This window comes from Mobula hypostoma, chromosome 2, assembly GCF_963921235.1.
Source record: "Mobula hypostoma chromosome 2, sMobHyp1.1, whole genome shotgun sequence".
NCBI classification, from domain to species: Eukaryota; Metazoa; Chordata; class Chondrichthyes; order Myliobatiformes; family Myliobatidae; genus Mobula; species Mobula hypostoma.
In genome coordinates, this window is record NC_086098.1 from 208,668,665 (window position 1) to 208,684,892 (window position 16,228).

A 16,228-nucleotide genomic window follows, 5' to 3' on the forward strand; every position below is an offset into this window, starting at 1 on the left:
TATTAGCTTTACTGCCTTATCAGCTTTACCTGAATCAAGTTTTAACAGACTCACTAAAACAACACTTCGAACGTCCAGGTCAAATGGAAGACAGTTCCTTTTTGGGTGGATAAAATAGACTGTTTAAATGTCACCAAGTTAGTCTTATGGATTCAGGATTTCTGTTCCATGATTTATGGTAATATTGAATAAGGACAAATCACCTTGTGTCAAATGTTGAAACTGACAAAAACAAAACACTTATTAACTGACAATGATTTGACAAGTATCAAATAGAAACATGGTAACCAAAGAACAATTTTTTAAATTACATTTGATTGTTAAAAGTCTACACTCAAGTATGATGCTTCCATGAATGAAGATGCAGACTGGGTTTCACTTGTGATATAAACAACTGAAGAAAATACAGAAAAGTCAACCTCCATAAAGAAAAATGCACACTAACATTTGGTTGTGAATCCTTTTCAATGATCTAATTCTGAAGTGGTGAACAAGTCAGTTATATTTCTGGCACAATCAAAGGCAAAGTAAGAATCAATTTGTGTTGGTGATCATACGTTTATGATAATGTTGGAAGACAATTGCGTGACCCACACCACATCTTAGAAAACATGATGTTGAGGGTTAACGCAAACACGAGGAAATCTGCAGATGCTGGAAATTCAAGCAACACACATCAAAGTTGCTGGTGAACGCAGCAGGCCAGGCAACGTCTCTAGGAAGAGGCCAAAACGTCGACTGTACCTCTTCCTAGAGATGCTGCCTGGCCTGCTACGTTCACCAGCAACTTTGATGTGTATTTTGTTGAGGGTTAAGATAGGGCTGGTCATGAGGGATACAGTAATGCTGTTTCATTTTACATAGATTGATCAGTGAAGGTGTAAATGGAGAGCCCTGTTGGAACCACAAGGTAGATCATATATGATAATTTAACCCAATCCCCACTGTTCCCTAGCCACAACAATCTGCCTTACACTAATGAAAGGAGTAACATTTCACTACTTTTTTTTTAAACAAAGTCACTGAATATATTAGTTGCATATATGCATATTGTCTGCATTGTCTCAGCCAGAAAACTTGTCTGACATCTTCTTTCCTTCTTCATTGTAGTACTGAAATAGTTAAACACAAAAAAAGGATTAATTTAGGAAAAATATCCTTCCTTATTCTCTAAAAAGTAACATTGATAATCACATTAACCATGTCCATGAAAAGCAGAAAGATTACACCTTTATTACCAAGGAAACAATGAGTAAAATGTACAGAATTGAAATGATTTAATGAGAAGAAACCAACTGCATCCTACACCACATTAGAATCATTTGTTCATCCATCTTTCAGTCTGTTTGCCAGAATAAATTAAAAAAATCTTTAAGATATTAGAGTTAAAGGGGAGTAAATATTGAAGACAATCCACAGTCATTTTATGATATAATAGTTCAATTTTAGTAAAAGTGAATAATCTTTTCTCATTAATACATGGATGCAATTGGTGCCAGACTGCCTTCATCAAAGTAGTGTCCTGTACACCATGAACACATGGCTCTTTTGGCAATTATGTTGCTAGAAGAAGTCTGTTTGAGAACGTAGCCAAATTATGAATCAGGATACATTTTACTTTAAATAATGAATGCAAATCCATTTGAATTTTCAAGGTAAAAGCATTCCCCTCAAATTATCATTGATTTATAATGGATAACAAAAATTGAAACACATGTAAAAAAAAATGTTTGATTTAAGACAGACTTAAAAACATCCTTTTTATTCCCAAACTGTTAAAACCTTCATTTTAATGGAATATCAGTATCTTAAAAATAAGCAAAAGAATAACAAATAAAAACAAAAAAAGAAATAAAAATAACAAAAAGTTTTGCTCCCCTAAATTCATTGCTCTAAACTTACATCAAAGGAATAAAAACATGCTAAACAGAATCAGAATCAGAATTAGGTTTATTATCACCGTCCCATATGATATGATTTTTTTCTGTTTTGTGTTGGTCTGAGCCACACAGTTATGAATGGAGAGAGGGTATAACAGTGGGCGAAGCATATACCCTTGAAGTGTGTCTGTGTTGATTCTAAGTGAGCAAGTGACATTATCACTGATCAGTACTGAACTATGATCTCCTGATGAGCAAGTCGAGGGTCCTGATACAGAGGTAGGTACAGAGGTCCAGGTTTAGAAGCCTGTTGATTAATACAGAGGGATGATTGTATTGAACTGTAATGCATAAGTAGCAGCCTGACATATGTTTTGCTGATGTCTAGATGTTCCAAAGCAGATTAGAGAGCCAGTGAGACCCTTTTGTGGTGGTAGATGAATTGCCGTGGGTCCGGATCCTTGCTCAGGCAGGAGTTACTTCTAGCCATAACTATGCTCTCAAAGCACTTCAACATGGTAGATGTGAGTGCTACCAGTCGATAGTCACTGAGGCAGTTCACTCTTCTCTTCTTGGCCACCAGTATGATTGCTGTCTTTTTGAAATGGGGGGAAACTGAGACTGCAGAAGTGAGAAGTTGATCATGTCCTTGAACACCAGACAGTTGATCGGCACATGTTTTCAGTGGTATAATTATTTTGCAAAAGGTAACATAGATAAAATAAAATACAATTCAACAAATACTTAAAAGAAAGGCAGGTTTACAACTGTAACACATTGGAAATCATTCAGGTCTTTGACTCTAGATGAATTTTTTAGTCCAGCACTTTAGTCACTGAGTGGTGCCCTCCAAGATCTTGTGTTTTACAGTGACTTGCTTTTTTGATTACTTGTTCCATATTTTCCTTTTATGTTTTTCTGAAATTTGGGGACCTTAGTCTGGCTCTATATGATATTTTCCTAGCTCTGCCAATAGTATTTTAGTATTTGAATAATCCCTTAATATTTCAAACACTTAAGAGTTTCACAAGTAGGCCAAATGTGAAACTCTTAAGTGTTTGAATTATTAAGGGATTAGTGGGGCCTTCAGAATATTTTCAAAGAAGTCAATGGTTTGGTAATATTTTAGAACATCAGTAACATACCTGGAATGTTGAGAAAAAATGGTTGCAGATGCTGGCATAGATTTAGAAAGGATTTTAATTGCCTTTAGAAGGTCAAAAAAATTAAGGAGAAAAAAAAAGCAGTCTAAGAGTGTATCATTTCATACATTGAAAGGATTCTGTTTGAGGAATCCACGGCAGTTTTGAATGAGGCTGCAAGGGTCCATTTTATATCACCTAAAAAGGCCCAATTCGACCTATGTCTCATAAGCATTGGCACATGCTATACATTAATCCCTTTTGCTTTGCTATCCTGTCAAGATGCAGGGGGTGATGGAGGGGGGTAGTGGAAGGGATTATACAAGTCAAAAATGTGTGAGCAGTAGTAGGGAAGGGTGATAATCATGGAAAGAAGATCCTGTGGTAGAATTTATCGGGGTGTGCCAGGGAGAAGGCTGTGTAGAATGGGTGAGCTTCTCTCTCGCAGAGAGAGAATCACAATGTTGAGGAGAATGCTGGGAATATGTGGTGAAGATTGAAGGCATGATTAGGGAGAGAGGAATGATTAGTTCCAGGGAGTAAATTTACACAATAACAATGATTAGGGACCATGCAGGAGGCCAGAGTAGGCTTAAAGAGGTGATCATGGGAATTAGGAAAGGTTCGGTGGTGAGACACCAGGGAAATGATCATGAAAATATGATAGGTCAAAGCAAAGTTGTTATTATTAAAGTACATTATGTCACCATCACCATATACAATCCTGTGATATATTTTCTTGTGGTCATACTCAATTAATACATAATAGAATAATAACCATAATGGAATCAATGGAAGATCGCACCAGCTTGAGCATTCAACCAGTGTGGAAATGACAACAAACTGTGCAAGTACAAAAAGAAAGAATTAATAACAGTAAATAAATAAGCAGTAAGTATCAAGAACATGAGATGAAAAGTCTTTGAAAGTGAGTCCAAAGGTTGTGGGAACATTTCAATGATGGGACAAACAAAGTTGAGTGGAGTTATCCCCTTTGGTTCAAGAGCCTGAGTTTTCCTGAACCTGGTGGTGTGGGTCCCAATGCTCTTGTACCTTCTTCCTGATGGCAGCAGCAAGAAGAGAGCATGTCCTGGGTGGTGGGGGTTCCTGATGATGGATGCTACTTTGCTGCAACAGTGTTTCATATAGATGAGCTCAATGATTGGGAGGGATTTACCTGTGAAGGACAGTCCCGTATCCACTACTTTTTGTAGGGTTTTCTGTTCAAGGGCATTGGTGTTTCCATACCTGGCTGTGATGCAGCCAATCAATATACTCTCCACATCGTATCTATAGAAGTTTGTCAAAGTTTGCCAAATCTTCACAAACTGCTAAGGAAATAGAAGTGCTGCCATTCTGGGCCCAGGACAGGTCCTCTGAAGTAATAACACCAAGAAATTTAAAGTTGCTGACCCTCTCCACCTCTGATCCTCTGATGAAAATTGGCTCTTATACTTCTCTGGTTTCCTCCTCCTGAGGTCAATAATCAGCTCCTTGGTCTTGTTGACATTGAGTAAAAAGTTGTTATTATAGCACCACTCAGCCGGATTTTCAATTTCTTTCCTATATTTTGACTCTTTGCCACCTTTGATTTGGCCTGCAACCTTGATTATGTAAGCAAACTTGAATATGGCATTAGAGCTGTGCTTAGCCACACAGTCATAAGTGTAAAGTAAGTGGAGCAGGGGGCTAAGCACACAGCCTTGTGGTGCACCTGTGCTGATGGTGATGGTAGAGGAGATGTTGTTACCAGTCCAAAATGACTGGAATCTGCAAGTGAGGAAATTGAGGATCCAATTGCACAAGGAAGTATTGAGGCCAAGATCTTGAATCTTATTAATTAGTTCTGAAGGGAAGATGGTATTGAATGCTGAGCCATAGGTGGTAAGGAACATCCTGATGTTTGCATTGTTGCTGTCCAGATGTTCCAGGGTTGAGTGAAGAGCCAGTGAGATGGCATCTACTGTGGAACTGTTGCTCAGGTAGGAAAATTGGAGCAGACCCAAGTCGTTTCTCAGGCAGGAGTTGATATGTTCCATCACCAACCTCTCAAAACACTTCATCACTGTGGATGTAAGTGTTACTTGATGGAAGTATCTGAGGCAGATTACCACACTCTTCTTAGGTACCTAAGAAACCTGCTTGAAGCAGGTGTGTACACCAGACTGCTGAAGTGCGAGGTTGAAGATCTCAGTGAACTATCCAGCCAGTTGATCAGCACAAGCTTTTAGTACTTGGTAGGTACCTCGTTTGAGCCAGATGCCTTTCATGGGTTCACCCTTCTGAAGGCTGCTCATATGTTGGCCTCAGAGTCTGAAATCACAGGATCATTGGGGTCTGCGGGAGTTTGTGATGCTTCCTTCATGTTTTGATGGTCAAAGTGAGCATAGAAGGCATTGAGCTCATGTGGAAGCAAACCCCTGTTGTCATCTATGTTGCTTGATTTAATTTTATCAGAATTGATAGTATTCAAGCCTTGCCACAAATGTCGAGCATGTTTTATTGATTCACGTTTAGTTTGGAATTGCCACATTGCCTGTGAGATGATTTTCTGGAGGCTGTCCTTGGACCTATTGCAACTTTCTTGGTCACCAGACTTGAATGCCTCTGATCTGGCCCTCAGAAGATTGTGGATCTCGTGGTTCATCTAGGGCTTCTGGCTGGGAAAGACTGAATGATTTTGTGGGGCTCACTCATCTATAACTGTTTTAATAAAGTCCATGACAACCATGGTGCATTCATTCAGATCCACAGATAAGTTCTTGAACATGGCCCGGTCCACCAACTTGAAGCAATCCCATAGCCGCTCCTCTGTCTCCCATGACCACCTCTTTGTTGTCCTAATCTCTGGAGCCTTGCTCTTTAGCCTCTGCTGTATGCAGGTAGGAGAAGGACAGCCAAGTGATCAGAATTACTAAAATGCAGTTTGGGCCCGGAATGGTAGGCATTCCTTATCTTAGTATAATAGTGGTCTAGTGTGTTAGGACCTCTGTACTGCCAGTTATATGCTGATGGTAGCTGGGCAGGGTTTTCTTCAAACAATCCTGGTTGAAGTCCCCGACTATGATTTGAAATGCACTGGAATGCGTTTCTTGTTTGGAGACGGCATCATACTGTATTTCACGCGTTTGTTTGTAGTCGGCCACTGGTGGTATGTAAACTGTGGTTAGGATTATGGAGAACTCTCTAGGTAGGTAGAATGGATGGCATTTGACCATTAGGTGTTCAATGTCGGGGGTACGCGAGTTAAAAAAAAACCGCCACATCGGAGCACCACCGAGATTTGATCATGGAACACACACCTACTCATTTTGCCATTCCCGAATCAGCAGTTTGGGCCATTCTGTAAATTGAGAAGCCTTCAGGTCTGATCTCTGTATCTAGCTTGCTGGGAGTAAGCCACATCTCGGTCACACAGAATACAATCATCTTTAATTTCTCTTCCATGCAGCAATTTTGCCCTCAGGTCCACAATTTTGTTCTCCAGAAACTGCACATTTGCCAACAGGATACTGGCTAGAACAGGCCTCATCCCTCTGCATTTCAGCCTGGTTTGGATTCATCCCTCCTGGCCAGGACAATGAACCTTCACCTGCTTAAAGATGCTGTACTTCTTGGTCTGCTGAGCCCTTCAGAAGATCGTGAAACCAGTAGATCATGAAAAGATATTTACAAGTACATTGGTTAAATGGGAATTACATACTGCAGTTTGCAGTAGGAATAATTCTAAAGAGTTATATTTAGAAGTATTGTACGTAGCCTGCAGAATGTACCTGTGGTTCACCGGTGTCATCTTGGCTCTTGTTATGGAGCTGATCAACAAAGGATGGCTGTTAATCCCAAGGCAGATTGGAACCTTTACTCCAGAAATGCTAAGAAATCATTAACATCATAAGGTAAAAAACCACATCTTCAATTAGCATTTGTTGTCAGTTAGCCAGGAAGGGATGAGGTAACTAATCCACAGATGTAAGCTTACCCTCTAGTCCAGGTGCACACTGCTGATAGGGCATCTTTGAGATGCTGGAAAAATAGTACCAATGCTTTCTCTACCAAATCCTCCAAATGCACTGGAAGAGGTGGAGCTCAGGTGGTGATGAGAGGGCATACAGGAGCGAGATATGCCAATTAGTGGAGTGGTGCCACAGCAACAACCTGGCACTCAACGTCAGTAAGCAAAAGAGCTGATTGTGGACTTCAGGAAGGGTAAGACAAAGGAACACATACCAATCCTCATAGAGGGATCAGAAGTGGAGAGAGTGAGCAGTTTCAAGTTCCTGGGTGTCCAGATCTCTGAGGATCTAACCTGGTCTCAACATATCGATGTAGTTATAAAGAAGGCAAGACAGCGGCTATACTTTATTAGGAGTTTGAAGAGATTTGGCATGTCAACAAATACACTCAAAAACTTCTATAGTTGTACTGTGGAGAGCATTCTGACAGGCTGCATCACTGTCTGGTATGGAGGGGCTACTGCATAGGACTGAAAAATGCTGTAGAAGTTTGTAAATCTAGTCAGCTACATATTGGGCATTAGCCTACAAGAACTCAGGACATGTTTAGGGAACGGTGTCTCAGAGAGGCAGTGTCCATTAATAAGGACGTCCAGCACCCAGGACATGCCCTTTTCTCACTGTTACCATCAGGTAGGAGGTACAGAGGCCTGAAGGCACACACTCAGTGATTCAGGAACAGCTTCTTCCCCTCTGCCATCTGATTCCTAAATGGACACTGAATCTTTGGACACTACCTTACTTTTTTTTAATATACAGTATTTCTGCTTTTGCATATTTTAAAAAATCTATTCAATAAACATAATTGATTTACTTGCTTATTTATTTGTTTATTTTATTTTTTTTTTCTCTTCTAGATTATGTATTGTATTGAACTGCTGCTGCTAAGTTAACAAATTTTATGTCACATGCCGGTGATAATAAACCTGATTCTGAGTGATGATGGTGCTAAACGGTGACTGCCTTGCTTACATCTTCGGAAACAGCTTTATTTCTATCTCTGATATCTTATTTTTCCCTTTCATGGTTCTTTTGAAGACCCTGACCTGGAGCTACACTCTGACTTCGGTTCTTTGCAGGAATGGGACCCGTTCTCTGGGCCTCACAACCAGCCGCTTTTCGATATGCCAAGTACGCGGCTAGAAGACTAGTGCGCCTTCAGGGTGCCGGATTTTTTGTGGCTCTGGAGGCGGGCTGATTCAAGGCAGGTGCATCGTGGGAGAACAAGGAAGATCGGAAGCAGCAGGCTTGCTGCTGGTTGTGTGCTCAGAGGCACAGAGCTGGGAAAATGCAACGCAACAGACTTCTAACACCACAAATCAGCAAGTTGTTTTGTTATGTCTCCCCTCTTGCTGCGAAACGGGGACACTTCTTTTCCCTTTATTAGGGAGAGAGAGAGCCTGTGGTATGTCAAATACTGGGTGAACAAGTAGTCTTTAGGGTACTGCAAGTTGTGTCTTTATTGATGCTTTGCTGCTCAGTTGAGTACTCGGTGGGGGGGTGCCGATGCTTTTTTTGTTGGTCGGGGGGTGGTTGTTGCCTTGCTACTGCTTGTGTGTGGGAGGGGGATTTGGGCAACGCTTTGGGGTTCTAACATTTAACTGTCATTCATCCTTTACGGCACTCCTCTGTTTTTTTGGATGCTTGCGAAGAAAAAGAATTTCAGGATGTATATTGTATACATTTCTCTGACATTAAATGTACCTATTGAAACCTATTGAATAAACGAATGTCACCACTCTCTCCCAGGCCAACATCCCCAGCAGTGAGACTCTTGCTTTCGCAGTTGCCTTATCAGCAAGCTACATCATCTGCATGCCTGACACTAGTCTTCCAAAACACACACTATTCCAAGCTCTGTCGAGTGGAAAGGTTGCCAGGGACACAGAGGAGATAAATTCATGGAATGTATACAAAGTTTATGTGAAACTATTCCACAGACCGCTGGGAATCTCTGGTGTATGACTCATCAAAGAGGAAAAGGAGCATTTCAGATGTTATGAGAGCCTCCAGAGCATGGATCAGGAGCACACAGAGACCAGCATAGACAGCAGAAAGATCACCTTATGAGCTACCTTCTTATCTGTCCTGTCAGCCACCCTTCACTCAGTCTGTGGGAAAGTCTGCAGTTCCCATATTGACCTCTGAGGCCACAAAACCCAAGTAGAAACAAATCATCCTCATTTCTGAGGTTCTGCTTATGGTAAATAACTGCACATGTGATATAATAATTCTGACACTGCAATGCATGCCCAGTTCCTCTGCATCTGTGCATAATCGGCCACATTTGTAATTTATGGGAGCCAACGTCATATATATAAATGATCACAGCTACATTTAGCAATTGAATTGCTGATTAATTTCTATTGCAGAGCTCATAAAAAATATACCTCTGCTCAATGGAGTTTCAAAGACATAAATTCTCAAAAAAATCCTTCAAGTTTTGCTAGCTGATCATAAATACAAATAGTATTTTATCAAATTGAAAATTAAACTGCAAGTTGGTAGCAGCTAGCAATCAATTAGCTACAAACAAGAGAAAATCTGCAGATGCTGGAAACCCGAACAACACACACACAAAATGCTGGAGGAACTCAGCAGGCCAGGCAGCATCTATGGAAACAAGTACAGTCGACGTTTTGGGCCAAAACCCTTCGGCAAGACTGGAGAGAAAAAGCTGAGGAATAGATTTGAAAGGTGGGGGGAGGGGAGAGGGAAATGCCAGGCGCTAGATGAAACCTGGAGAAGGAGGGATGAAGCAAAGGGCTGGGAAGTTGATTAGTGAAAGAGACAGAAGGACATGGAAGAAAGAAAGAAAGGGCGGGGGGGAGAAGAAGAACCAGAGGGAGGCGATGGGCGGGAAAGGAGATAACACATGATGATGATGATGGTGACGACGACGAGTCCTGAGAGTCCAGCGTCAGGCATTTTCATGCCTTACAAGGCGCAGTTCAAAAGTCTGTGTGGGGTGCCACTCTTCACACAGACATTTCGCAATATTATTGTACGAGGCCAAGTTGCGAGCTCGACAACGAAACGGCCCGGATGGAGAGCGTGCATGGGGCGGTCTGTCACTGGATCGAACCCGGGAACCTCTGTTCTCAAGCCCGGCGCTGATCTCACTGTGCCACCAGCCGAGTTAACACAAGAGAAGAACAAGGGGATGGATAGTAGTGAAGGTGGGGGGGAGACATTACTGGAAGTTTGAGAAATCGATGTTCATGCCGTCAGGTTGGAGGCTACCCAAATGGAATATAAGGTGTTGTTCCTCCAACCTAAGTTATTAATTAATTAATCAATTGGGTAGGTACTTTATTGAATATTAGTTAGTATGCAGGACATTAGTTAAGCAACTATAAATTAATTTTTTTTAACTGAATAGCTGCTGAAGCAAAAGGTTGTAGTCTCAAAGCTGGAAGAATCTTTTATCAGAACTGCAAAGGAAAATTTGTAGGATTGGGATGGAGGTGTTAAGAAATTCAAACCAAGTAGCAACTGCAAATAAATAAATAAATAAATAAATAAATAGATAGATAGATAGATAGATAGATAGATAGATAGATAGATAGATAGATAGATAAATAAATACGCACTTAGAGGCTACTTTATTGGGTACATCTGTACACCTGTTCTTTAATGCAAATACCTAATCAGCCAATCAAGTTGCCTCAGTTCAAAGCATGAAAGCATTCAGACATGTACAAGGGGTTCATTTTTTTCAGGTCAAAGATCAGAATAGGGAAGAAATGTCTTCTAAGTGACTTTGACCATGGAATGATTGGTGGTGCCAAACAGAGTGATTTAAGTATTTCAGAAACTACTGATCTCCTCTGATTTTCATGCACACAGTCTCCATTGTTTACAGAGAATGGTGCAAAAAACAAAAAACTTCTAGTGAGCAACAATTCTGTTGGTGAAAATGCTTTGTTAATGAGAGAGATCAGAGAAGAATGTCCAAACTGGTTCAAGCTGACAGGAAGACAAATGCCACACATTGTAACAATACTGTGCAAAAAAAAATCTCTGCATACACGTGTCGAACCTTGAAGAGGACTGGCTACTGCAGCAGAAGACCACAAACATATACTCAGTAGCCACTTTATAGGTATAAGAGGTATCTCATAAAGTGATCACTGAGTATATATGAATAGAATAATCAAGTTAATTGATTAGGTCTCAAGGGACATCCATTTCAAAGGGATCAAAATTAAATTACATAAAATGCTGGTAGACCTAAAAAATAAATAGGAGATAAGGGGATATTAAAATAAACAAGTTAATAGGCCAGTCAGGAGGGAAGTGACCCTTTACAACATGTGCGGTTAATATTGCAGTGTAAATAAGAAAACAGAAGAAATGTGGAGTAATTAATTTTTGCCAGTCTGCGCATTGTAGAAGAGAATAATTTTCCTGACCAGGGAGATGAATTATGGATCACGTACTGGAATTAACTTAAATAAGAAAACAGTAGAAGGAAAAAATAGATGTATGATAAATACCCAGGACCTGAAGCTAACATGTCAATGTGCTTGGCTGTCCTTGATTAACCTTTGCATTTCCAGAGGTCCATTGATTTTTACCCATGTGTTGGCACGTGGCCAAGCGGTTAAGGCGTTGGTCTAGTGATCTGAAGGTCGCTAGTTTGAGCCTCAGCTGAGGCAACATGTTGTGTCCTTGAGCACACATTGCTCTGTGACGACACCAGTGCCAAGCTGTATCGGCCCTAGTGCCCTTCCCTTGGACAACATCGGTGGTGTGGAGAGGGGAGACTTGCAACATTGGCAACTGCTGGTCTTCCATACAACCTTGTCCAGGCCTGCGCCCTGAAAACCTTCCAAGGCGCAAACCCATGGTCTCACGAGACTAACGGATGCCTATTATTACTTACCCATTTAGTCCTTCTCCGCTAATCTTCCACGAAGATATTGAGCGGCTATTCTCTTCTCAGCACTGTCCACATAGATTAGGTGGGCTGCCTTAGTGATTTTGTATTCTCTGCGATTCACTCACCTGTCTTGGATTGAAAACAATAATTTAGTTCACAAACTAATAATCCAAAGGATTATATCTAGACAATTTCTAGACACCAGATAAAATACATACTCTGATGTTGAGGCAGCATCTGTGGAAAGAGTTAGGAAATATGGAAAACAAATTAGCTTTACTTTGCAGAGAGGGTGAGGGAGGATTGGATAGGATAAAAGTAGTATCTCTGAGAAAGTGAGGCCAGGGGTGCCGAAGAGTTAATGGGGACAATTCGAGATAGAAAAAATAATAAAAGCTATGAAATGAGGGCAGTTAGAGGGTGATAATGCAAGCAATACCTTCTCAAAAGGGACATACAGGCTCATTTGTTATGTATATTCAAGGCAAGGATCAATAGACATTTTAGATGTTATAGGAATCAAAGGATATGGGATTAATGCAAGGAAATGGCATTGAAGTAAAAGATTAGACACAATATTATTGAATAGTGGAGCAGGGGCAAAGGTCCAATTTGTTTCTTATGTTCTGTTGTAAGCTGTTCACTTGTCTGGTAAATGCATCTCCAACAGCACTCAAGAACTTCAATGTCATCATAGACCATGTGACCCACTTAGTAGGAACCCCATCCACCATCCTAGACAATCATTTCCTCCTTTACTAATTCACTTTGAGTGCAGTTTGTATCATCTAAATAACCTGCAGTCACTCACTGAGACTGAACACACAGCAAATTCCAAATCTGTGACACTAACCACAACAGACAAGGTCAACTGGGATTTGAGGGAGCCTTTAATTACAGGTTCCACTCCAAGTCACACTTGGAAATATAATGGAGTAATTATGGCTGGATGTAAATGCTGGCACAATCTTCAGCTTCCACAACTAGAGAAATAATAATGTAAAAATTGCTGACCTGGTCTGGTATCCTAGCTGATCTCAGATTCTGCCCATTTCTTTGTTTGAACACATTTTGTTTTCTGCCTATATTACCAACAAGAATTTTTTGCACTTAGTGCACTTGTAACAAAAATCTATTATCACTAAGTGCTTTGAGGAAATGAGGTCAAACAATAATTAATGTCCATTTGCAGAAAGAGAGATTAGGGCGGGAGAATAAAAGATAAAACAAGGTGTGAAGTTCAGGTCAGAGAGGTGGTGGAAGGCACTGGCTACCTGACAGACTTGTGCTGTTGACCTGATACATTTTGTTAAACAAATGTATATTGGTCCCCTAGTCACCCTATTTGGTCTGGAGCTCAAAGGATTTTAGAACACACTTCCTGAAAGCAGGGTAATTTTACTGGAGTGTGGAAGACTAAGTGAATGCTCAAATGAGGCATTAAAAATGATAAAGTCTTCATAAAGCACTAATACTCCCTTATGACAATTGAGGAATCAAAAAGAGAGGTTAGGAAAATGCTGTTACATGTACTGTATTAAAACTCCTTGCCATGTTGGGGTGGGGTGTCAGACTGTTAAAACAGTGACATGAAGACTGAATAAGTGTGTGAACTGCAGGAAGGCATTATTGTATCAGGGTGGAAATATGGACAGAGGGAGCAGATGCCAGAAAGTGTGGAATTAGTGGCTACACAACATACTAAAAACCTTTCTTCTAGAGTGCATTTACCCAGCTCTATAGCAGATTTTATGGAAGTAGTATTGATTTGCGTTAAAAGTGGGTGAAACATTCAGTTCCATTTTAGATCAATTAGAGGCTGCCAAAGTATTAAGCAGTTGCATCTGCTAGCATGTCATAACACTCACAGTTGGGTACTTAGAGACAGAATATGCCTTATGTAAGGGACAAGGATATTCAGTAAGCTTCACGCAGTAAGTATGATAACATCCAGGCAAGTGCAAACCTGTCACATAGATCAAAATCCCTGCCGCAAGAACGTGCCAGACAGGTGTCCACAAGCATACCTCAGCACTGTCTCACTTATTTGTTTCGCTTACCGAATCCTGCCCTGAGGCCACATTCAGTGGAAACTGCAGCATCTATATTTCTTGTGAAATTCTAAAACATAGGTGTATGTCGATTTTCTCTTTGTAAGTGCTCACTAAACACTAGCACTTGAAATTATTCCCAAGGTGTCATATTAACCCAACAAAAATTGTATTTCCATATAACATCCATGCACAGAACTACTGCATTTTGAATACTTTTACACAAAATTTGATAGACTGGAAATGCTGCCTGCCTGGTATAGATATGTGGGGGATTTTATTTTTCGCTGATGAGAACAGTATCGATTGACAAATGCAAAAATTACAAATTTAGACAAGTGATTTAAATCTCAAAGTGTCTTCACATGGTAACTGGATTTTTGCAATTCTCCTAGCTAGAGATGGTGCGTAAATCTACATGAATAACTTGCATTACAGATATGTCATCACTTAAATAGGTACCTGTCTCTAAATGGATACAACAGATTTATATGCAAACCTGGAATTCTATCTTTAGGCATTCGCCAGTGAAATCAGGGCCATTGTTACAGACACTGCAGCCCTGCAATAACAGAAAGGATTCAGGGTGGCAGTAATTGCAGATGAGTGAGGGTTAAGATTAGGATCTTTAAGATTAGCTTTATTTGTCACATGTATATTGAAGCGTCAAAGCACACAATGAAATGTATTTTTCGGGTCAATAACCAACACAGTCTGCTAGTACCAATCTTTCATGTGCCAGGCAGACAGCTTCACAGAGGAGGCCTCCAACTTGGATATGGCCGCGGACTAATATCTCTTTTCAGGTGGGTGAAGCCACACCAACATCATGGCTCAGATGGTGGGTGCATCCCTCCATCGGGAAAGGAGTGACTGCTATCTGAGTGGCTTATTGATGGCTTGGGACTCCATCCCAGAATCTCTGAGTTGAAGGTATTTCAATTTTGATTCAACAAGGAATGGGTGGCAGTGTTAGCAGTGAGGAGGATGCTAAGAGGATGCAGGGTGACTTGGATAGGTTGGGTGAGTGGGCAAATTCATGGCAGATGCAATTTAATGTGGATAAATGTGAAGTTATCCACTTTGGTGGCAAAAATAGGAAGACAGATTATTATCTGAATGGTGGCCGATTAGGAAAAGGGGAGGTGCAACGAGACCTGGGTGTCATTATACACCAGTCATTGAAAGTGGGCATGCAGGTACAGCAGGCGGTGAAAAAGGCGAATGGTATGCTGGCATTTATAGCGAGAGGATTCGAGTACAGGAGCAGGGATGTACTACTGCAGTTGTACAAGGCCTTGGTGAGTCCACACCTGGAGTATTCTGTGCAGTTTTGGTCCCCTAATCTGAGGAAAGACAGCTTTGCCATGGAGGGAGTACAAAGAAGGTTCACCAGATTGATTCCTGGGATGGCAGGACTTTCATATGAAGAAAGACTGGATGAGCTGGGCTTGTACTCGTTGGAATTTAGAAGATTGAGGGGGGATCTGATTGAAACGTATAAGATCCTAAAGGGATTGGACAGGCTAGATGCAGGAAGATTGTTCCCGATGTTGGGAAAGTCCAGAACGAGGGGTCACAGTTTGAGGATAGAGGGGAAGCCTTTTAGGACCGAGATTAGGAAAAACTTCTTCACACAGAGAGTGGTGAATCTGTGGAATTCTCTGCCACAGGAAACAGTTGAGGCCAGTTCATTGGCTATATTTAAGAGGGAGTTAGATATGGCCCTTGTGGCTACGGGGGTCAGGGGGTATGGAGGGAAGGCTGGGGCGGGGTTCTGAGTTGGATGATCAGCCATGATCATAATAAATGGCAGTGCAGGCTCGAAGGGCTGAATGGCCTACTCCTGCACCTATTTTCTATGTTTCTATGTTTCTAATTCAATATTATTCCTGTGGGAGCCTGAGGAATTCTCCAAGTTGAACAGAAGTCTTAATCCTACTGAACAATGGAAAAAGCAAAACTAATTTTCTGAAGACCTAGCATAACCCTCCCAGAGCTGCTTGCTCAGCCCAATTCAGAATGTGGACCTTGGCATCCTGTCTAAGCTTCACTGTGTACATCTTGTCCAGCAGCAATACGACTCACTTCCAGTTTGGTAACATTGTCAACATCCCTTCCACAGTGCTTCCATTACAGAAGTATCCATCCTCACTCTGGTCACTTACTGATTTCAATCTCTTTTTTGCTGTTCTCCTATCCTTTACTATCCATGACCTCTAAGCTGCTTAACCTTAATGGATCCCAAATCTTCTTG